Below are 25,581 nucleotides of genomic sequence, written 5' to 3'. Positions count from 1 at the left end.
TCAATCCCTGGTACCAAAAAAAAAAAAAAAAAAAAAAAAAAAAAGCCTGTCTGTATCCTCTTTTCAGGTACATATTATTATTTTTTTCTTTTCTTGAGTTTTGATTGTTTTACTCTCTTCCTGACTCAGTTCTCAGAGGCCTCAATGCTAATCCTATTTCTAGTTGCGTAGAAACCAAGGAGAGTTTTGTTTAGGGCCTAAAGCTGGAGCAAGAAGAACCTCTGAACAGATTGCCTGTGCTCCAAAAGCAGACACATGGAAATGGACAAAGAAGCAAGGACACATGTCCATGGAAGTAGGGAACAAATGCCCCTGGTGCCACAACTCCCAGAGGCTCTGATACCTCTACTGAGCCAGTGAGCACCTGCAGCTTGTGGTTTGATACAGAGCTTACAGATGCCACCTCAACCCCAGGGAAAATTAACTATAATGCAGGCAAATTAACTATTAAAAAATAAATAAACACAAAACCCTGACATATAGTGTTTACAAACTTCTGTTATGTAAATTTTTGTACCATGACCAATTTCAAGCTACCACTGTGAATTCACTGAGCCACAGCTGGGGAGAGATCCACCTGCTAATTACTGACTGAGCCTCAGAGAGAAAGTATTGAACCCTTGCACCCCATGGCCCAGAATCACTTGCTTATTGGAACCACCCTGTATGATGCCAAGTGAGTGACCTCTAGGAAGAGCCCAACATCTATGTGTCACTTTCCAGTCTTCAAATAGCATATAACAAGCCTTTTCCCTGAGGGCCTTTGACTAACATTCGATCAATTTTGTGTTATTGGGTCAGCTAACTTACTGGGTTTTCTGAGAACTGTAAAAGAAATAAGTATTTATTATAGTTTTTCCTTTTCCAGGATCAGTGAGTCAAGGAAGGATCAGAAGAGGGGTCCCACGTAGAAAGCTGGACAGTACTCACACCTGTCAGAGTGCTAGCCAAATAGATACTTCTTATTACTGATCTTAACTACTGACATTTATAACATGACTGCTCTCCAACAGGCCCTGGTGGCTTCACACTGTTGTCTCATCCAGTCCTTTCAACAGCTCCAGATTATGAGAAGTAGTTACATGTATTTTGTCACTGAAGATAACACACATCACTAGTTTAATACTTCCCTATGAAAGAAAAGGATGCCAATTACTTGACACAAGGCTTTCTTAGCACTTAGGACTATTGTTTTCTACTTTACCAAAAGAGTTCTTTTAGATTGAAACAGAAATATTTACTATACATCACTCTTGTGCTCAGATAAAAGGGGAAATCCCATGACTTCAATTGTGAAGGTAGTGTACAAACCTCCTCACACTTAGGGTCCACTCCTGTGATCACTCTTGAATGACAAGGTATTGAGATCAGGTTTTCCAACAACACTACTAGCTCTGGAAAGCTCATTGGTGATGCAGTATTGCTAAAAAGAGCATTGCTGCCAGGCACAGTGGTACACTCCTGTAATCCCAGCAGCTCATGAGGCTGCAGCAGGAGGATCGTGCGTTCAAAGCCAGACTCAGCAATTTAGTGGGGCCCTAAGGAACTCAGCCAGACCCTGTCTAAAAATAAAATATAAAAAGGACTGGGGATGTGACTCAGTGGTAAAGTGGCCCTGGTGTTAAAAAAAAAGCACCACTGTCTCTGGAGTTTTCTTTCAGGCCGCTGGCTCCCCCCCATAACTTTTGATGTACTGTAGCCCATGTAGGGATGACTATGTCAACTATGTCACAGCTGCCACCAGACTGACAGGCATTTAAAATCATATCCCAGTTTTAAGAATGTTTAGATATGACAGAGTTGTATCTCAGAGTCCTTGAGGGATAACCACTTAAATTATTCCCATTTAGAGATGAGACTTAGAAAGGTTTAAGAGACTGCTGAATTGTGAGATATACATTTCTATTTATAAGTTACTCAGTTTAAGATATTTTGCTATAACTACAGGAATTGGATTAAGACTTTATTCATAGGTACAGTTTCCTTTTAGGGTGATGAAAATATTCTGAAATTAGATAGTAGTTATGCTTATTCATATTGTGAATATACTAAAAACCACTGAATTACACACTTTAAAGTGGTTGTTTTCTGTTTTGAGAATGGTATCTCAAGTTTTTAAAAATCATTTTTTTAAAAAAGAACTGATTTATTTCTCCCACCACAGTACTTTGGGATAATTAAAATGTAACTGGTTGCCTGTCAAATGGAAAACACTGGTGTGGACTGAACCTGATGGCAGTGGTGACACAAAGGCTGAGCTTTTAAAACTCACATTCTGTGTGATCTACAAGGACCTCATGAAAGCAGTGTTTGTTTCCACTTCCTTACCTCCAGTTACTTGCCACATTTTGATAATACTCTAAATTACAGGACCCAGAGCTGGTCTTTAATTACAGAGTGCATTAATGGGGCTTGTTGGCAAATACCATAGTATTACAGGAGCAACTAATGAAATATAGCATCGTTTTATCTGTTCTCCAGTGGCAGCCTTTAAAATGCAATTAGTACTATGCAAGGATTTATTTAGAATTTTATCTCATTTATTCATTCCATCTCCAAATGGGTGTTGTACTTCCAGCTGCCTTTTACTCCTTCACAGAGTAATTTCTCATTTTGATCCACTATTTCTTTTCTTCCCTACTGAACTCCAGAGAGTCAGAACTCAGTGACCCCAGGAGCTGATAAAAGGAAGCAAAAATCTTAAACATTTTCACCCATCATGTCCCCTGCTCTTCTCAGGCATGGATGGAGGAAGGGGTTAGCAAAAAGAATCATGTCTTGTCCCAAGCTCAAACCCTGGTGGGCATTCAACTACTGCCTATAGGAAAGCAGGAAAAGTTCTGGGCCAGACAGGAAATGTCCTGCCTGTCCTGCTCAGCCATTTGTCAAACAATATAGGAGGGAGGGGACCAAGTAGAGTGCAGAGGAAGATAAAGGAAAGCAGGCAAATGAGTGGGCAAAAGATAGATCAATCATGAACCTGCTCTTGACACCTCATAGCTGAATCTGTTTAACCAGGTCCATGTGAGGAGCTGTTTTTGTGGATACCAGTGAAGGACTAAAATTCACACCACCATGAATTGGCATATAAAAGAAACCACTCTTAGAATTGGGAGGCCAAAGTACAGAAAGGACTCTGAGAAATAAAAATCATATCACTGACCCATAGAAGAGTAGCAATCGGTATGGGAGTTTTAGATTTCCTCTGACTTTGGCCTCAATGTGTTTGTTGGGTAAGGGGAGAAATGTCAACAAGATTTCATGTAGATCTCAAGGGAGAAGAAGCCTCCACCCAAGTTACAGTGGAAGACAGAATAAGGTAAGTGGGCAGTGCCTTTCAGTGATAGAAATGAGGAAGATGCTGTTGCTGCTGGTGATGGACACAGAATTGTGTCCCCAGCTCCTTGCCTCCCCACTCCATAGTCTTAGTTCTGAACTGACCTTTGGACACCTACACTGAAGGAGTTCCAGGACAGTACACTAGGAGCTCCCTCTGTGTGTACTGGTGGGTTATGTTGAGGACTTTGGTTAGCACCATGTATTGATGAGACAAGCCACAGTGAAGGGTTAAATCCCCATATGTGCAGAGAAGAGCCCAACAGATGCAGGGGAACAGATCAGGCCGCATTTCTAGTGGTGGTGCTTTCCAAGGAAGTAGAGTCTTCTCCTCTTTGAAGGCAGGGGCAGACCCTTCCCTGTAAGCCAGCTATGTGGATGTCCTCCTCCCAGTAGGAGCAGCCCCAGGCAGAGGAAGAAGTACCAGCATATCGCCCTAGCACTGCTGGGGACCATTAGGTCAGGTGTGGGATAGGAGACTCCAGCTGGGGCCATAGGCCATGGAACAGAACACTCCCCTTCTCAAGTTGCTTAGGTCTAACTGACTTAGAAAAGAGGGATTATCCTCAATCAATATCCAGCTCTCTAGGAGTAGGGCCTCGCCCCAGATCATTGTGTCAAAATGTTAACTGTCATTCACTGGTTATAACTTTCTTCCTTGGGGTAACAACGGTTTGGGTTCGAATCCTATTTTTTCATTGATTGTGTGGGCACATTATGTCACCTCTTATGCCTCAGTTTCCTCATCTATAAAATGGGAGTAAGGTAATTGTGATAATGAGTTTGGGACCAGGTGCAGTGGCACATGCTTATAATCCCAGTGACTTGGGAGACTGAGGCAGGAGAATCACAAGTTTGAGGATGGCCTCAGAAATTTGCTGAGAACTTGCCTGAAAATAAAAAGGACTGGGGATGTGGCTCAGTGGTACAGTATCCCTGGGTTCAATCCCCACTACCAGAATAAGCAAAACAAAACAAAAAAAGCACTTTGGGTCCATACTTAGTTCACAGCTAATGCTAAGCTAAGGGTAGCTGTGTTTCCCCCACCATCTGAGGATCTGCCCTGTGGAAATGTGACACTGAGTGTTGCATCTCTTCCCCTCAATCACAGTCATGTAGTGACGGGCAGCACCCCTATTCATCCAGTTGAGTAAGCCACAAACCCAGAGGTCACCATTGACTCCCTCTTCTCATGCCTACAAATGGTCATTGGGTTTATCAACTTTATTAATGCCTTTAAAACCTCCCAGGTATATTCCTCTTCTCCTTCTCTGTAGCTTCTCATCAGAACTAGCCCAGTCGCCCACCAACTACAGCTACCCCCATCAGCAACCCATTTCTACCCTGGAACCAGAGTGATGCTCTGAAGATTTGATCTTGCCACCCATGCAGCCCGCCTACCCCCAACACCCAAAATCTCTTAAGGACTTCCTACAGTTCTTGGAGTGAAAACCAAAATTCTAACACCATGCAGACTTGAGTCTTTTAGGATGTTTTTTGGCCTTGAGGGTTAGGAAATCCTAGCAAACCAGGTTTAAAACTGAAGGCTGTTTATTATCCCGGTGTATCAGAGTTCTAGAAACATATTCTGCTATTCTCTGAGCTCTGCCTCCCTCCCTAAGCGTGGCTTTATCCCCAACCCAGCTAGCTCCCATTCAATCAACATCAAGTGGAACACTTTCAGGGGAAAAAGGAGAACATATTGTTCAGCCATGAAATAAAATTCCTTCCCTTCAGCTTGAGGGAACTGACTGAGGCCTTTGCCCATTTACAACCAAAACTTCCCAGTCACATGCCACTCACTGAGTCCTTGAGTCCTTCTTCTTTTTTTTTTTTTAACTCCTAGTGGGAAATAGGTCCTTTAGTACAAAAACAGATTGAAATTGTGCTAGAAGATACAGTTGTTATTAAGAACAGAAAGGGGATGTGGTTCAGTGGTAGAGTGCTTGCCTAGCACTTGTGAGGCCCTGGGTTCCATCCCTAGCACTGCAAAATAATAATAATAATAATAATAATAATAATAATAATACTAGTAACAATAGGAAGATTTTCTTTAATAATACTCAACTTTGAAACAGGAAAGAACTAAACCTCCCCAGTGTCCTTGATGATGAGCCTGGGACCAGAGATCCCCTGGGTCTTGACCTCAGGGGTGAGATGGCAAGAGTAGAGAGCTGGAACACGGGGTAAGGGCAGGAACCAAGGGACTAGTGACCTCATAGGAGATGGAGAGGCTGGGATGGAAAGATGAAGCAGGTCTGCAGGTTCTTCAGCATGCTGGATGGACTCTCACTCTGGAAGCGTACTCAGCTTCCAAATGTACTAACAGCAAGACCTGAATGACTATGTGTGCAGTGATATTCATGGCAGCATGATTCATGATAGCCAACAAGAGGAGACAACAGAATGTCCATCCACGGATGTGTGGATGATTTATTACATATTTTATAAAGAACTACAAGAGAGAAAGCAGGGCATGGTGGAGTGCACCTGTAATTCCAACTACTCAGGAGACTGAAGCGGGAGGATAGCTTTAGCTCAGGAGTCCCAGACCATGCTGGGCAACCTAGCAACATTCTGTCAAAAAACAAAAGAAAGCAAAATAATAAGGAAGCAGATTCTGATACCTGCTATAACATGGATGTTGTATCTTGAAGACATTATACTAAGTGAAATAAGCCAGACACAAAAAGAAAAATATTACATGATTTCACTTACATAAGCTACCTAGATAAGACAGAAAGAAGAATAGTGGTTACCAGGTGCTGGAGTGCGTGGGGACAGGATGGGGAATTATGCACAGGAGTCAAGTATAAAATGACTTTAAGTTCTGGAGCTGGAGGGCCAGGCACTATGGCACAGGCCTGTAATATCAGTGACTTGGGAGGCTGAGACAGGAGGATCATGAGTTCAAAGTCAGTCTCAGTAACTGAGTGACATTATACTAACTCAGTGAGATCCGAGATCCTGTCTCTAAATCAAATATAAAAAAGTGCTGGGGATGTGGCTCAGTGGTTAAGTACCCTGGGCTCAATCTCTGGTACAAAAAAAAAAGTTCTGGAGATTGAAAATGACCATGGTTGCACATTTTATGAATGAACTTAATACCACTGCATTATACCATTAAAAATAGTTAAAATGATACATTTTATGCCTTAATGGTATATATTTTACCACAATAAAGAATATTGATGGATTTAGCTCACTTTCCCAGGCACTGAGGACAAGATGGTGGGGCAACAGGTGATTCCTAAGGAATGAATATTGGTAGATTGTTGTACTTGGATTAAAGTCACTTTTTTTTTCTCCTTTGGTATTGGGGATTGAACCCAAAGACACTATACCACTGAGTCACATGCCTGGTCTTTTTTTATTTTTTATTTTGAGACAAGGTCTCACTACATTTTTGAGGATCTTGCTACATTGCTGAGGCTGGTCTTGAATTTGTGATCCTTCTGCTTCAGCTTCCCAAGTAGCTGGCATTGCAGGTGTGAGCCCAGTACATTGGGGCTAAAGACACAATTTTAGTAAGACTTCAATCAGATGCTGCTGCTGCTGCTGCTGCTGCTGCTGCTGCTGCTGATGTCGTCCCCAAGTCTCTGGAGCACAGAGCTCTGATGCAGTCCAGTTACATATAAGAGTGAGTTCCTCCCTGTTGCCTCTGCAAAGACTGAGCCTTGGCATCACCAGCACCATGTGAGTCCACACAGGCTCTGTATGAGATGGTTTCCTACTTCTGTTCTATGCAGGAGCAGGGAGAAGAAGAGCTGGAGAGGGGAATTTCCTTTGGCTAGGTGCCAAACAGTGTGAGGAGACTGAGCTGTTCCTACACTGAATGGAAGATATCTCTTTCAGAACTTGTTTTCTGAGTTGTTCCCTCTCTGATCCCTTGAACTGCCAGAGGGATGATGGAACAGCTGTCACAAGTTGGGTCTGACTCAAGAGGCTGGAGGACTGTGGCTGGAGGTGGCGTATGCAGTGGGGCTGGAGGACCGTGACTGGAGGACCATGTGTAGTATGGGGCTGAAGAACAGTGTGTTGAGTGGGACTACAGGACTGTAGCTGAATGACTTCTTGTAGTGAGACTGGAGGATCGTGGCTGGAGGGCCATGTGGGGAGTGGGACTAAAGGACCAGAGTTGGAGTACCATGTGTGGAGTGGTGCTGGATGACATTGGATGCAGGATTGTGTTTAGAATGGAGCTTTAGGTCCATGACTGGAGGTCTGAGTGTGAAGTTGGGTTGGAGTACTGTGACTGGAAAACCAATGTGTGAAGTGAAGCTGGAGGACAGTGCCTGGAGGAATGTGTGTTTAATGAAGATGTAGGACTGTGGTAGAGGACAATGTGAGGAGTGTAACCAGAGGATTATGACTGGAGGACCAGGTATGGTGTGTCACTGGAGGATGGTGTGTGTAGTGGGGTCAGAGGACCATGACTGGAAGACAGTGTGTGGAGTTGAGCTGGAGTACAATAGCAGGAAAATCATTTGTCGACTGGGGCTGGAGGACCATGACTTCAGGACTGTTTGTGGAGTGGGAATGCAGGACCGTATGTGGAGTGGGGGTGTGGAATGGGGCTGGAGGTCTGTGGTTGGAGAACTAAGTGTGAAGTGGGGCTGGAAGACCATGATTGGAGGACTGTGGCTGGAGTACTGGGTGTAAAGTGAGAGTGGAGGACTGTGACTAGCCAAGGTCCTCCAGCCCTATTCTACATATTCATCCAGCCAAAGTTTTCCATATCCACTTCAAACACTCCAGCCATGGTCATCCAGCTCGAGTCCACACATGGTCCTCCAGCCCCATTCCATACATGGTCCTTGAGCCACGGTCCTCCAGCACACTCCAACGCTACCCTCCAACCATGGTCCTCCAACCCCACTGCACACAAAGTCCTCCAACCATGTTCTTCAAGCCCACCCCACGCACGGTCCTGATTCCCTGGTCCTCCAGCCCAATTCCACACACAGTCTTCCAGTCACAGTACTCCAGCCCCACTCCACACCTGATCGTCCAGCCATAGTCTTCAGTTGCAGTCTACTTGTCCCATTGCACACACAATCCTCCAGGCATAGTCCTCCAGCCCCACTCCACACATAGTCCTCCAGCCATGGTGCTCTAGCCCCCCTACACACATGGTACTCAAACCAAAGTCCTCCAGCCACAATACATACTTGGTCCTTAAACAATGGCCCTCCAACCTCACTCCATGCATAGACCTTCACCACAGTGCTCCTTTCCCACTCCACATGTGGTCCTCCCTCCAAGATCTTCCAGCCCCCCTCCACACACAGTGCTCCAGTCATGGCCCTCCACCCCACTCCTAATATGGTTGTCTAGCCATGGTCCTATAGCTCCACTCCTCACATGATCCTCCAACCATGGTCCTCCAGCCCCACTTCATCCACAGTCCTGGAGTTACATATCTGCAGACCCACTCCACACACTGTCATCCCGCCAAGGTCCTCTAGCCCCATTCCATACATAGTCTTCCATCCATGGTCCTCCACCCAACACAACACACTATCCTTCAGCCATGGTCCTCTAGCCCCACTCCACACATGGTCTATTAGCCACAGTACTACAGCCCTACTCCTCACACAGTCTTCAGCCTTGGTTCTCCAGCCAAGTCCAAAAATGGTCCTCCTGGCACCATTCTCCAGGCCTACACAGTCCTCGAGCCATGGTCCTTCAGCCCCATTCCACACATGGTCCTTCAGACAAGGTCCACTAGCACCACTCCACACACAGTCCCCCATCCATGGTCTCCAGCTCCACTACACACATGGTCCTCCAGCCAAGGTCCTCAAGGTACAGTACACACTCAATCCTATAGCCACAGTTCTCCAGCTGCATTCCACACACAGGCATCCACCATGGTCCTCCGTTCCTACTCCATTCATGGTCCTCCTTCCATGGATCTCCAATCACACTCCACACCCAATTTTCTAGCCATGGTCTTCCAACCCCACGCCACACACAGTCCTTTAGCCAGTCATTCAGCCCCGCTCCACACACAATCCTCCAGCGATGGTCCTCCAGTCATGGTCTTCCAGTTCCACTCCACAGTCCTCCAGCCTGACTCCACACACTGTCCTCTAGGCTCACTCCACACATGGTCCTCATGCACAGTCCTCCAGCACCACTCCACACACATCCTCCATCCACAGTCCTCCAGCCTCACTTCACACAAGTTCCTCCATCCCCACTCCACCCATGGTCCTGCACCATGGTTTTCTAGCCCCCCTCCACAAATGTTCTCCCTCCACAGCCCTCCAACACCACTCCACAGATGGCACCCCAGTCAAACTCTGTCCTTCATTCAAGGTCCTACAGCCCCACTCCATACACTCTCCTCCAACTATGGTTCTCCAGCTCCAGTCCACACACCATCCTCCAGTCACAGTCCTCCAGCCAAGATTCTGCAGTCATATTCCACACATATTCATCCAGCCATAGTTTTCCATATCCACTCTACACATGTTCTTCCAGCCACATTCTTCCAGCCTGACTCCACATACTTTCCTCCAGGCCCATTTCTCACAGTCCTCCAGTCATGGTCTTACAGCCCCACACAGCTCCACACAGACTTCCACCCATGGTACTCCTGCCCATATCCACACACTGTCCTACAGGCATGGTCTTCCACCCCATTTCACACATGGTCCTCTAGCCATGGTCCTCCATTTCCACTCTACACATGGTAGTCCAGACAAACTTCACACCCTGTCCTTTATCCAAGATCCTCCAGCCCCACATCAAACACAGTTCTCCAGCAATGGACCTCAAGCCCCACTCCACACCCTTTCCTCCAGCCATGGTCCTCCACCTTAATCAGCGCACAATCCTCTAGCCACAGTCCTCCAGCCAAGGTCCTCCAGCCCTATTCCACACATGTTCATCCAGCCATGGTTTTCCATATCCACTCCACACAGTCCTCCAGGCACAGTCCTTCAACCCCACTCCACACATGATCTTACAGACATGATCCTCCAGCCCGCTTCACTACAGACTCAATCCTCCAGGCATGATCCTCTACTCTCCCTGCACAGGTCTCCAGCATAGTCCTCCATCCCCACTCCACACATGGTCTTTCTACATATGGTTCTCCAGCACAGTCCACACAAGGACCTCCTTTCAAGGTCTTCCAACCCCACTCCACACAGTCCTCCAGCAATGGTCCTCTATCCCCACAGTCTACACGGTTCTCCAGTCATGATCCTGTAGCCGCACTCCACACATGGTCCTCCAACCATGGTCTTCTAAACCACTTCACACTCTGTTCTCCAGTCACAGACCTGCAGACCCACTCCACACACCATACTCCTGCCATAGTTCTCCAGTCCCACTCTGCACATGGTCTTCCAGCTACAGACTTCCAGTCCCACACAGCACACAAAGTTGTAGCCACAGTCCTCCAGCCCAATACCACATGTGGTCTGGTGTCATGGTCCTCCAGGCTCACTCCACACACTGTCCTCCTGCCATGATCCTCCAGTCCCATTTGACAGAGTGTTTTCCTGCCACAGTCTGCAAGCCCCAATCCACATATGGTTATCAGCCTTGGTTTTCCAACCCCACTCCACACATAGTCCTCTAGCCATGGTCCTTCACCTGCACTATGCACACAGTCCTCAGTCTCAGTTTTCCAACCCTGCTGCACACACTGTCCTCAGTCTTGGTCCTCCAGCCCCACTCCACAAAATGTCTTCCTGCAATTATCCTCCTGCAATTGTCCTCCAGGCCACACCACACACAGTCCTCCATGCAGGGTCCTCCAGCTCTACTCAAATTAGTTTCCTATGGACATGGTCCTTCAGCCCCATGCCACACACGGTCCTCCAGCCATGGTCCTGCACTCCAATTTGACACAGTGCTTTCCTGCCACAGTCTGCAAGCCCCAATCCACATGCAGTTATCAGCCTTGGTTCTCCAGTCCCACTCAAGCCAGGTTCCTACAGGCATGGTCCTCCAGCCTCACTCCACATACATGTCCTCAATCTCAGTCCTCATCCCCATTCCACAAGCAGACCTCCAGCCACAGTCCTCCAGCCCTACTCCTCACATGATACTCCAGTCATGATCCTCCAGCTCCACTCCACACACAGTTCTCCAGCCATGGTCCTCCAGACCCACTCCACACATGGTTCTCCATCCACAGTCCACCAGGCCCCTCCACACATGGTCCTCCAACCATGGTCTACAGCCCTAATACACAAATGGTCATCCATCCATGGTTCTCCTGCCCCACTCCACACCTTGTCCTCCATCCACAGTCCTCCTGTCCCACACCACACTATGTCCTCCAGCCATGTTCCTCCAGCCTCTTTCCACACATGGTCTTCCAGCCATGGACCTCCAGTCCCACTCCACACACAGTGCCCCACACAGGATTCTCCAGTCCCACTCTATAACATGGTCATCTGGCCAGGGTCTTCCAGGCTGACTACATACACAGTCATCCAGCCACAGTCCTCCTGCACATCGTCATTCATCCACACTCATCCAGTCACACTCCACACTCACACACCTCCAGTCACAGTCCTCCAGTTCCAATTACACCACACACACACCCCCAGTCATGTTTCTCCACTCCACACATGGTTCTCCAGCAACAGTCTTCCAGTCCACTACACACAAGGTCCTTCATCCATGGTCTTCTAGCCCCATTCCACACACAGTCCTCCAGCCCCACTCCTCATACTGTCCTCCATTCACAGTCCTCCAGCCCCACTCCACACATAGTCCTCTAACCACAGTCCTCTAGCACCACTCCACACCTGGTCCTCCAGCCATGGTCCTCCAGCCCCACTTCACATACAGTTGTCCTGCCAGTCACAGTTTTACAGCTTCTCTCCACACAGTTCTTCAGCCACTGTCCTCAAGTCCCACTCCCCACCATATCCTCCAGTCATGATTATCCAGTGCCATTCCACACAGAATCCACCAACCACAATCCTTCAGCCCCACTCCACACATGGTCCACCAAACATGGTTCTAGCCCCACTCCAAACATGATAATGCGGCCACAGTCCTCCAGGCACATACCTCCAGACACACTCCACACATGGCCCTGCAGCAATGGTCATCAATCCCCACTACATAAATGGACCTCCAGGCATTGTCCTACAATCCCACTCCACACATGGTCCTCCAGTCTTGGTGTTCCAGCCCCACTCCACACATATTTTTCAAACCACAGTACTCAAGCCTTATTCCACACACTGTCCTCTAGCCACAATTGTCCACCCAACTCTACATAAGTTCCTCCTAGCCACACTATACACATGGTCCTTTACCACAGCCTCATTCCCCACTTCTCAAATGGTTCACCAGTCATGGTCCTTCAGACCCACCCCAACCTTGTCTTCCAGCAAAAATCCTACAGCCCCACTTTAAACCAGGTTCTCCAGCTACGGTACTCCAGCCCCAATCCACATTAAGTCCTCCAGCCTTGGTCATACAGCCCCACTCTACACACAATCCACCAATCACAATCCTCCAGTTATGATCCTCCAGCCCCAATCCACACATAGTCTTCAAGCCACAGTTCTTATGACCCACTTCACAACAACCTCCATCCCACTCCACACACAGTCCTCCAGTCATGGTCTTCCAGCTCCACTTCACACACAGTTCTCCAGCCACACTTCACAACCTCTCCTACAGCCATAGTTTTCCAGATTCTCTCCACACATGATTCTCCAGCCACGGTCCTCCAGCCCCACTCTCCACCAAGTCCTCCAACCATGGTTATCGAGTCCCACACCACACAAGATCCACCAGTCGCAGTCCTCCAGTAATGGTGCTCCAGCCCCAGAACTCCAACACATGTTCCACCATCCACAGACCTCCTGCTGCACTCCTCACAAGGTCCCCCAGTCACAGTCATAAAGCTCAACTTCTCACACAGACCTCTAGCCACAAACCTGCATCCCTACTCCATGCATGGTCCTCTAGATGTGATCCTCCAGCCAAAATTCACAAATGGTCCTCCAGTCACTGTCCTACATTGCACTCCACACATGGTCCTCCAGTCTCAATCTGTACAATGTCCTCCAACATGTTCTGCCAGCCACACTCCACAAAGCATCCTCCCCCATGGTTCTCCAACCCCACTCCACACACTATCCTCACCCATGGTTCTCCAGTCATGGTCCTCTAGTCTGACTCCACACACCATCCTCCCACCTTTGTCATCCATCCTATTACAAACAAGGTCTTCAGGCCCACTCCACACACAATCATCCAGTCACATTCTTCCAGTCCTACTACACACACAGTCCTCCAGCCTCATGACTTCAGCCCCACTCTTAACATGATCCTCTAGCCACATTTGTCCAGCATACTCAAAACACAATCTTCCTTCCACATTCCTCCAGCCTTACTTCACACTCAGTCCCCTAGCAATGGTTCTCCAGCCCCACTAAACACCCTGACCTCCAGTCACAGTCCACTAACCCCACATCACACACGGTCCTACAGCCACAGTCATTAAACCCCACTCCAAACACAGTTTTCCAGTCATGGACCTCCATTCCCACTACATGCATGGTCCTTCAGATACAATCCTCCAACCCCACTCCGCACTTGTTCCTCCAGGCACGGTCCTCCAGCTACACTAGACATATTGTCAACCAGCTGAGTCTTCCTGCCCTACTCCACACGTGGTTCAGTCCTTCGGCCAATGTCCACACATGCTCCTCCTGCCATGGTCCTCCAGCCCTACACCATACAAGGTCCTCCAGCCACTTTTCTCCAGTTCCACACTTCACATGCTCCTTCAGACCTGGTCCTCTAGACCCACTCCACACATGGTCCTCCACACATGGTCCTCCAGCCATGGTCCTCCAGTCCCACCCCACACATGGTCTTTGCCCCATGGTCTTCCAGTCCAATCCACACACAGTCCTCCAGGTTCCTCCAGCCCCAGTCCACACACAGTTTTGAAACCATGGTCCTCCATGCCCACTCCAAACACAATTTCCATCCACTATCCTCCAGGCACATTCCACACATGGTCTTTAAACCACAGTCACTAAAAATATTATCCTCCAGTCACTCTCCTCCAGTCATGGACCTCCAACCCCATTCAACACATGATCCTCCAGCTCCACTCCACACACTGCACTCCAGCCGTGGTTCTCCAGCTCTACTACACACATGGTCCAACAGCCACGGTCATCCAGTCCAACTCAACACATGGTCCTCCTTCCAAGGTCTTCCAGGCCCACTCCACACAGGGTCCTCCAGTCATAGTCCTCCACACCCACTCCACATAGTGTCCTCCTGCCACAGTCCTCCAGCCACATTTCTACATCCTTACCCACGCTAGATCCTCCAACTGCAATCCTTTAGCCTCATTATACTAATGGTCCTCCAGCCACCATCCTCCTTCCCCACTCCACACATGGTCCTCCATCCACAGTTCTCCAGTCTCAATTCACGCATGGTCCTCCAACATTCTCCTCCAGCCCAATTCCACTCACTGTTCTCTACCATGGTTCTCCAGCCCCACTCCACATATGGTCCTCCAGCCAAGGTCCTTCAATTCCACTCCACACATAGTCCTCTAGCCATGTTCTTTCAGCTTCACTCCACACATGGTTCTCTAGCCATGTTCATTCAACCTCCTCACACATGGTCCTCCATCCACATTTCTCCAGCCCTACTCCACCCTTAGTCCCCCTCAACGGATCTCCAACCCCACTCCACAAAATGTCCTCCAGTCATGGTCCTCAAGCCCCACTCCACAAAATCTTCCAGCTAGTCATTCAACCCCACCCCACACACAGTCCTCTAGTAAGGTTCATCCAGCATTCTCCACACAAGGTCCTCCTTCCACATTCCTTCAGCAATACATACTCAGAACCCAGCAAGGGAAGTCCAGCTCCATTCCACAGACTCTCTTCCAGCCACTGTCCTCAAGTCCCACTCCACACACAGTCCTCCAGCCACAGTCATTCAACCCCAGACCACACACAATCTTCTAGCCATGGTCCTCCAGTCACTGTCTCCCAGTCCCACTATGCACACAGTACTCCAGTCACACCACCCATGGTCCTCTGTCCAGGTTCATCTAGCATTCTTCACACGTGGTCCTCCTTCCACATTCCTCCAGCCCTACTACACACTCAGACCCCAGCAATGAAAGTCCAGCCCCTTTGTGTCTTCCAGCCACAGTCCTCTAGCCCCATTACACACATGGTCCTCCAGCCATGGTCCTTCAGGCCCATTCCAAAAATGGTCCTCCAGCCAGGGACCTCCAACCTCACCACACACACATTCCACCTACCATAGACATCCTACTGTACCCCACACACGGTCCTCCAGGCACTCTCCTCCAACCCAAGTGCTCGCAAGTTCCTCCCGTCATAGTCCTGCATCCCACTCCACACATGGTCCTTCAGACATGGTCCTCCAGCTACATTCCACAAACGGTCCTCCAGTCACCATCCTTCATGCCCACCTCACACATAGTCCTCCAACCATGTCCTCCAGCCTTAATCCACAAATGGTCCTCCAACATGTTACTCCAGCACCACTCTACACACCATCCACCCCCATGTTTCTCCAGTCCCAGTCCACACACTGTCCTCACACATGGTTCTCCAGTCAGAGTCTTTCAGTCTGACGCCACACACGGTTTTCCCAACACAGTCTACAACCCCACTCCACATAAGGTCCTTCAGCCCCACTACAAACATGATCCTCCAGCCACAATCCTACAGTCCCACTCCATACACAGTCCACAGTCTCATTCTTTTAGCCTTACTCCACATGTGGTCCTCTAGCCAGGTTCATCCAGCATACTTAATGAACAGTCCTTTTCCCACACTTTTCCAGCCCTACTCCACCCTCAATCCCCAAGCAATGGACATCCAGCCCCACTCCACATGCTGTCCTCCAGACATAGTCCTCAAGCCCCACTCCACTCACAGTCCTCCAGCACAGTCATTCAACCCCATTCCACATATGATCTTCCAACCATGGTCCCTAGCTATGGTCTCCCAGTCCCACTTCATGAATAGTATTCAAGCACATTCCTCGAGGCCCACTATGCACACAGTACTCAATTACAGGCCTTCAAGCCCACTCCACACATGGTCTTCCAGGCACAGTCCTGCAGCCACAGTACACATATGGTCAGTCAGCCATGTCTTACTGCTCCACTCCACACTCAGTCCTCCAGGCTCAGTCCTTCGGCCAATGTTCACACATGCTCCTCCTGTCATGGTCCTCCAACCCCAAACCATACAAGGTCCTCCAGCCATATTGCTCCAACCCCATACTTCACATGTTCCTCCAGTTACAATCGTCCAGCCCCACTCCACACATAGTCTTCCAGTCATGGTTGTCCAACCCCACTCAAAACATGGTCCTTGTTCTAAAGACTTCCAGCTCCACTCCACTAATTGTCCTCAAACTGCAGTCCTCCAGACCCACTCCACACCAGGTCCTCCAGCCATGATCGTTTAGCCACATTCCACAAACCGTTCTCTTGCCACTATCTTCCACCCCCCACTTCACACATGGTCCTCCATCCACGATCCTCCAGCCTCAATCCACACACGGTCCTCTAACACTTTCCTCCAGCCCCATTACACACACCATCTTCCCCCACAGTTCTCCAGTCCCACTCCACACACAGTCCTCCAGTCACGGTCCTCCAGTCTGATTCTACACACAGTATTCCCACCATGGTCCTCCAGCCTCACTCCACACATGATTTTCCAGCCACAGTCCTCCAGTTCCACTACACACATACAGTCCTCCAGCCTTGTTCCTTGAACCTCAGTCCACACATGGTTCTCTTGTCTCCTTCATCCAGCATACTCCAAATACAGTCCTTTGTCCAAAATCCTCCAGCCCCACTCCACCTTCAGTCCTCTAGCCAAAGTCCCCCAGCCATGATCCTACAGTCACAGTCCTCCAGTCACACTCCAGACATAGGCTTCCACCACAGTCCTCCATTCCCACTCCACATACAATCCTTCTACCACTCTCTACTGTCCCGCTCAACACATGGTCCTGTTTCCAAGGTTTCCAGTCCTACTCCACTTACAGTCCTCAAACCATCGTACTCATCCCCACTTCTCATACAGTTCTCCAGTTATAGTCCTGTAGCCCCACTGTACACAAGTTTCTCCAGGCACAGTTCTCCAGTCACTGTACTCCAGCCCCAGTCCACACATGGTACTCCAGTCATGTACTTCAGCCCCACTCCAAACATGGTCTTCCAACCATCATCCTCCAGTCCCAGTTCACACACAGTGCTCCAGCCATGGTTCTCCATCCCTGTTCCACTCAAGTTCCTCCAGGCCCAGTCCTACAGTCCCACTCCACACATGGTTCTCCAACTCCACTCCACACACCATCCTCCAGCCATGGTCATCCAGTCCGACTGAACACACAGTCCCCCACCATGATCCTTCAACCTCAATCCTGACAACATCCCTCACCCTCACTCCACATGCAGTCCTCCAGATATGGTTCTCCAGTCTGACTCCACAGCAGTCCTCCAGTAACAGTCATTCAGCCCCACTTCACATATGGTTACCCAACCTCAGCAGCAGTCCCACTTCTCAACTGGTACTTCTCCAGCCATGAACCTCCAGCCCCACTCCATGCATGGACCTGTAGCAATGTTCTTCCAGCCACACCTGGTCATCCAGCAATGTTTCTCCAGTCAAACTCCACACTGCTCCTACAGTCATGGTCCTCCATTCTCACATCATTCAAAGTCATCTAGCCATGTTCCTCTAGCCCTACTTTACACATCATCCTCCAGCTACTGTTCTCCATCCCAACTCCACACTTGGTCCTACATTCACCATCATATAGCCCCACTCCTCATATAGTTTTCCACCCATGATTCTCCAGCCCTGCTACACATACAGTCTTCCACCATGGTATTCTGTCCCCCTTCTTCACATGGTCCTCCAGTTACAGTACTCCAACCATACTCCACACCTGGTTTTCCAGCCACAGTCCTCCAGCCTCACTCCAAATATGGTCCTCAATCCATGGTTTTCCAGCCCCACTCCACACATGTTCCTCTAGCCATGGTCATGCGGCCCAACTCCCCTCACTGTCCTGGTGCCACTGTACTCCATTCCCAGTACACACAGGGTTCTCCAAACCTGATCCTCCTGCCTCACTCCACACAAAGTTATTCAGTCATGGTCCTGCAGGCACGGTCTTCCAGTCCTATCTCACACACAATACTCCAGTCATGATCTCCCAGTCCTATTCCACACAGAACTTCAGCATGGTCCTCCAGCCTCCTCCACACATGGTCTTCCAGGCATGCTCCTCAAGCCCCACTCCAAACATGGTCTTCCAGCCAAGGTCATCCATCTGAACTATACATTCAGTACTCCATCCACAGTCCTCCAGTCACACTCCACAGACAGGCCTCCTACCAAGGCCCACCAGCCCACTCTACACACGGTCCTTCTTCCAAGTTTTTCCAGCTCCACTCCAAACATGATTTTCCAGCCAGTCCTCCAGACACAGCATTTCATCCCCATTCCACACCCTGTCTTCCAACTATGGTCCTTCAGCCCCATTCTACAACCATCCTTTAGCCACCATCCTCAATTCCAACTCAACACACAATCCTCCATCCTCAGTTTTCCACCCGCAATGCACATACTCTCCTCCACCATATTCCTCCAGCCCCACTCCACACACAGTCTTCCAGCTTCGCTCTGTACATAGTCCTCCAAATGTTCTTCCAGTCCCACTCACAGTTCACACACAGTCCTGCAGCCATGGTCCTGTAGTCTGATTCCACACACAGTCCTCCAGCCCCACTCCACACATGACACTCCAGCCACAGTCCTCCAGTGACACTCCATACACATTCCTCCAGTCATTGTCCTCCAGGAACACTCCACACATGATCCTCCAACAACAGTCATCCAGCCCAGCTCCACACATTATCATTCAGCCACCATCCCCCCACTATGGTACTTCAGGCCTAAAGCACACACGGTTTTCCATCCCCACTCTGCAAACTGTCCTCCAACCAAGGTCCTCCAGTTCTACTCCACTCATGGTCCTCCAACCGTGGTTCTACAGTCCCATTTCACAGTTGCTCCTCCACCATGTTTTTCCAGGCCCACTCCTCACACTGTTTTCCAGTCACCATCCTTCAGTCCCTCTCTACATGTGGTCCTCCAACATGTTCTTGCAGCCCCACTCCACAAACATTCCTCCCCCAACAGTCCTCCAGCCCCACTTAACATATGGTCCTCCAGCCATGATCCTCCAGTATAAATCCACAAATGTTCCTCCTGCCACAGTCATCAAGCTCCACTCCACCCAATGTCCTCCAGTCCAACTGCACAAATGACCCTCCTGCCATAGATCTCTAATCCCAATCCACACAGTCTTCCAGTCACAGTCTTCAAGTCCCACTCCACACACAGTCTTCCAGCCATGGTCCTCCAGGCCTATTTCACACATGGTCCTCCAGCCACAGTCATTCAGCCACACTGCACACATGATCCTCAAACTACAGTCCTCAAGTTCTACTCCTTACATGGTTCTGCAGTCATGGTCCTGTATCCTCACTCAACACAAGTTCCTCCAGGCACAGTTGTATAGCCATAGTCCTCCAGCCCCCAGTCCACACGTGGTACTCTAGCTACTTTACTTCAGCCCCACTCTACACATGGTCTTCCAACCAAAGTCCTCCAACCCCACTCCACACACAGTGCTCCAGCTATGGTCCTCCATCCCCACTCCACACAAGTTCCTCCAGGCACAGTTGTATAGCCATAGTCCTCCAGCCCCCAGTCCACACGTGGTACTCTAGCTACTTTACTTCAGCCCCACTCTACACATGGTCTTCCAACCAAAGTCCTCCAACCCCACTCCACACACAGTGCTCCAGCTATGGTCCTCCATCCCCACTCCACACAAGTTCCTCCAGGCACAGTCCTCCAGCATCACTCCACACATGGTTTGCAAACTCCCCTCCACTCACAGTCCTTCAGTCAGGGTTCTCCAGTTCAACTGAACACACGATGCACCCCTCATAGTCCTCTATCATCACTCCAGACAAGAGCCTTCTGCCCAACTCCACACGAGGTCCTCCAGCCACAGTGCTCCAGTCTGACTCCACACATGGTCTTCCCACCAAGGTCATTCAGCCCCACTCTACACAATGTCCTCCATTTCCATTCCTCCACTTTTCTCCAGTCACATTCCTCCAGCCCCAATCCACACAGCATCCTCCAGCCATGGTCCTCCAGACCTGTTTCACACACTGTCCACCAGCCACAGTCATGCAGCCCAAATCCACACATTTTTCTCCAGTCAGGGTCTGCCAGCCATGGTCTTCCAGTCCCACTGCATGTACAGTCTTCCAGGCCCACTCCACACACTGCACTCCAGCCATGGTCCTACAGCTCCATCCCACACATGGTCCTCCAGTCACAGTCCTTGAGGTCAATTACACACATTGTACTTGAACCACATCCTTCCTGCCACACTGCACATATTATCCTCCAGCCCCACTCCACTCACTGCCCTACAGCCAAGGCCCTCTAGCCCCACTCCACACACAGTCCCCTCCAGTCATGGTTCTCCAACCTCACTCCACATATGGCAATCTAGTCACTGTCCTCCAGACGCACTTCACAGGAGGTTTTAGCCATAGTCTTACAACTGCACTCCACACTCTGTCCTCCAGCCATGGTCCTCCAGTTCACACTCCACACATGCTCCTCCAACTACTATCTTTCAGCTCAACAACTCATGGTCCACCTTCCACAGTCCTCTAGTCCCACTTCATACTCAATCCTCCAGTAATGGTCTTCCAGGCCTACTCCACAGTCAGTCCTTCAGGCAAAGTCCTCAAGCCCCACTCAAAACATGGTTCTCCAGTCACAGTTATTCAACCCCACTCTACACAGGATCCTCCAGTCACTTTCCTCCAACCACACCCTCACAGTCCAAATTCACACACAGTTCTCCAGGCACAGTCCCATGCCCCACTCTACACACAGTTCTCCAGAAATAGTCCTCCACACACAGTCTTCACCCCATGGTATTCCATCCCAATCCATACATGGTTCTCTGAAATGTTTCTTCAGCCCCACTCCACACATTCTCCTCCAGTCATGGTCCTCCAACCTCACTACACACATGGTCTCCAGCCACAATCCTCCAGGTACATTACACACATGATTATCCAGTCATAGGCATCCAGCCCACTGCAAACGTTATCCTTCAGCCACTCTTCTCCAGCCCAACTACTCTCAGGGTCCTCCAGACCCACTCCACACATAATCCTCCAGCCACAGTTCTCCAGCTCCACTCCTCACACTGTCCTCCTGCCCCACTCCACAAATGGTAGGCCATCCACAGTGCTTAGCCCCATCCTCACATGGTCCTCCGGCCATGTTCCTGCAGCCTCACTCCACACATGGTCCTCCAGTCCTGGACCTCAAGACTCCTTCCACACAAGGTCCTCCCACTACAGTCCTTCAGCCCCACTCAAAACACAGTCCTCCTTTCAAGGTCTTTCAGCACCGCTGCGCACATGGTCCTCCAGCCTCAGTCCTCAAGACCCACTCCACACACGATTTTCCAGTCACAGTTCTCCAGCCACAGTCCTACATCCCTATTCCACACCATGTACTCCAGCCATGGTAATCCAGTCACATTCCACAAACTGTTCTCCAGTCATCATCCTCCATTCCCACTTCACACAAGGTCCTCCATCTATGGTTCTCCAGCCTCCATCCACACACATAGTCCTCCAATGTTTCCCTTCAGCCCTACTCCACATATGATCCTCCAGCCATGATCCTCCAGTCCAACTCCACACACAATCCTCCAACCATTGTCCTCCAACCCCACTCCACAAATTGTCCTCCAACCCCACTCCACTCCAGCCATAGTCCTCCAGTCCACTCAACACAGTCCTCCAGCCATGTTCCTTGAGCCCAACTCCACACACGGTCCTCTAGTCTTGTTTGTCCAGCATACTCCAAACCTAGTCCCTTTTCCACATTCCTCCATCCCCATTCCACCCACGGTGCCCCAGCCATGGTCCATCAGCCTCAACCTACCCTGTCCTCCAGAGACATTCCTCAAGGCCTATTGCACACTTGGTTCTCCAGTCACAATCAGTCTATCCCACACCACACAGGATCCTCTAGCCATGGTTCTACAGCCTCTGTCTTCCAGTCCCACTCCTCACACAGTACTCCAGGCATGGTGCTCCAGCCCCACTTCACACACCACACTCCAGCCAGGGTACTCCTGTTCCATTCCACAACTCATTCCTCCAGCCAAGGTCCTCCAGCCCCACTCCAGATACAGGCCACCCCCATGGTCTTCCATATTCACTCCACACACAGTTCAGCTACCACTCTCTGACAGCCCGCGCTCAACACATGGTACTCCTTCCAAGGTTTTCGAGCCCCAATCCATAGACCATGCTGAAACCATGGTCCTCAAGCCCCACCCCTCACATGGTTCTCCAGTCACAGTCCTATAGACCCATTCCACACATGGTCCTCCATGATGGTAGTCCAGTTCCACTTCACACAGGATCTTTCAGTCACAGACCTGCACACCCACTGCACACAACATCCTCCTGTAACAGTTCTCCAGCCCCACTCCACACACTCTCCTCCAGCCATGGTCCTCCAGACCAACTCCACACACATTCAGCCATCCATGTTCCCCAAGCCCAACTTCCACATATAGTACCCCAACCATGCTCCTCAAACCCCACTACACACATGGTCATCCATTCACAGTCCTCCTGCCCCATTTCACTCTCAGTCCTCCAGCCACAGTCCTCCAACCCCACTCAAAACATGATCCTCCACCTACATTCCTCCAGCCCCAGAAAACAAAAGGCCCCACTCCACTCCCAGTCCTCCAATCCCAGTCTTCCATCCTCACTCCACATACGATCCTCCAGCCATGGTCCTCCAGCCCCACTCCACAAAAGATCCTCTAGCAACTTTCCTAATGCCCAGTCCACACATGGTCTTCCACCATGTTACTCAAGTCACAATTCACACAGGGACCTTACCTCAAGGTCTTTCAGCTGCTATCCACACAAAGTCCTCTAGCTACTCTTCACCCCACTCCACACACATTACTTCTTTCAATGTCTTCTAGCCCCACTCCATATGTGATCCTCCAGCCATAATCCTCCAGCCTCACCCCTCCCACTGTTCTGCAGCCACAATCTCTAGTCCAACTTCCAACATGGTCCACCACTCATGTCCACTCCACACACTATCCTCTTGCCACAATCCTCCAGACACATTCCACACATGTCCTTCTAGCCATGGCCCTCCAACAGGACACAAAACACGGTTCTCCAGCCCCACTCCACATATGGTTCTCCTACTACAATCCTCCAGCCCCACTCTAAACTGGTCCTCCAGCCATGACCTTCCTTACCCACTCCATATGAGGTTCTCCATCTATGGTCCTCCACTCCATGTCACATGTGGTCCTCCAAGCATGGGCTTCCAGCCTGACTACACACATGGTCTTCCATCCTCCTGCCCCACTCTACAACCGGTCCTCCAAGCATGGTTTGCAAGCCCCACGTAACAAATGGTCCTCCAGTCACAGTCATTCAACTCCACTCCAGACAGAATCTTTCAGCCATGTTCCTCCAGCCATGACCTCCTTGTCCAACTCCACACACAGTTCTCCAGAAATTATCCTCCAGCCCCACTCTACACATGGTCTCCCCCCTTGAACTTCAAGTCCTATTCATACATGGTCCTCCACAAAGTTTCTCCAACCCACTCCATACATGGTCTCCAGCCACAATCTCTAGCCTTGTTTGTCCAGCATACTTTACACCCAGACCTCCTTCCACATTTCTCCAGCCCAGCCCTACTCCATCCTCAGTACCACATCTATTGTCCTCCAGCCCCACTCCACATCATGTCCTCCAGCCCTACTCCACATACAGTCTTGCAGCCACACTCATTCAACCCTACTCCATACACCACCCTCCTGCCATTGTCCTCTGACCATGGTCTCCCAGTCACACTCACCAAACAGTATTCCAGGCACAAACCACCAGTTCCACTACAGTTTTCCTGTTCCACTCCACAAGCCAAGGTCCTCCAGCCACACTACACACTTGGTCTTCCAGTCATGGTCCTCCAATCGCACACCAGACACAGGCCTGCACCATGGTCCTCCATCACAACTACACAAACACTGTCCTTTTACCTTGTTCTGCCAGCCTGCTCAACACACAGTACTCCTTCCGAGGTTTTCCAGTCTCACTCCACATATGGTCCTCCAAAAATGGTCCTCAAGCCCCACTCCTCATACTGTCCTCCAGCATGGTCCTTCAGACCAACTCCCCACACAGTCAGCCATCATGTTGCTCAGGCCCCACTCCTATATATGGTACTCCAACCATGGTCCTCAAGCCCCACTACACACATGGTCATCTATCCATGGTCCTCCTGCCCCATTCCACTCCCAGTCTTCCAGCTCTGGTCCTCCATCCCCATGCCACACAAGCTCCTCTATCTATAGTCCTCCAGTTCCACAAAACAAAAGGCCCTCCAGTCACATTCCTAAAGCCCACTCCACACATGGTCTTCCAGTCATGGATCTTCATTGCCACTCCACAAATGGTCCTCTAGACACAGTCTTCCAGCCCCACTACACACTCGGTTCTCCAGACACCGTTTTCCAGCCTCACTCCACACACGGTACTCTACCATGTTCCTCCATCTACAGTCTACACAGGGACCTCACCCCACGTTCTTCCAGTCCCTATTCATACATAGTCCTCTAGCTACTGTTCTCCACCCTACTTCACTCATGTTCCTCTTTCCAAGATCTTCCAGCCCCACTCCTCACATGGTCCTCCTGCTACAATCCTACAGCCGCACTCCAAACTGGTTCTCCAGCTATGGCCCTTCTAACCCACTCCACATGCAGTTCTCTATCTATGGTCCTCCAACCCAATGCCACACGTGATCCTCCAAACATGGGCCTCCAGTCCAACTATACACATGGTCTTCCATCCATGGTCCTCCTGACCTACTCCACAACCAGTCCTCCAAACATGGTTCACAAGCCCCACTCAGCACATGGCCCTCCAGTCACAGTCATGCAACTCCACTCCAGACAGAATCCTTCAGCCATGCTCCTCAGGTCACAGCCTCCTGGTCCAACTTCACACACAGTTCTCCAAGCACAGCCCTCCAGCCCACCTCCACACATGGT

The sequence above is a fragment of the Sciurus carolinensis genome, chromosome 13, assembly GCF_902686445.1.
Source record: "Sciurus carolinensis chromosome 13, mSciCar1.2, whole genome shotgun sequence".
Classification (NCBI taxonomy): Eukaryota; Metazoa; Chordata; class Mammalia; order Rodentia; family Sciuridae; genus Sciurus; species Sciurus carolinensis.
Note: the sequence above shows the minus strand (reverse complement) of the source record.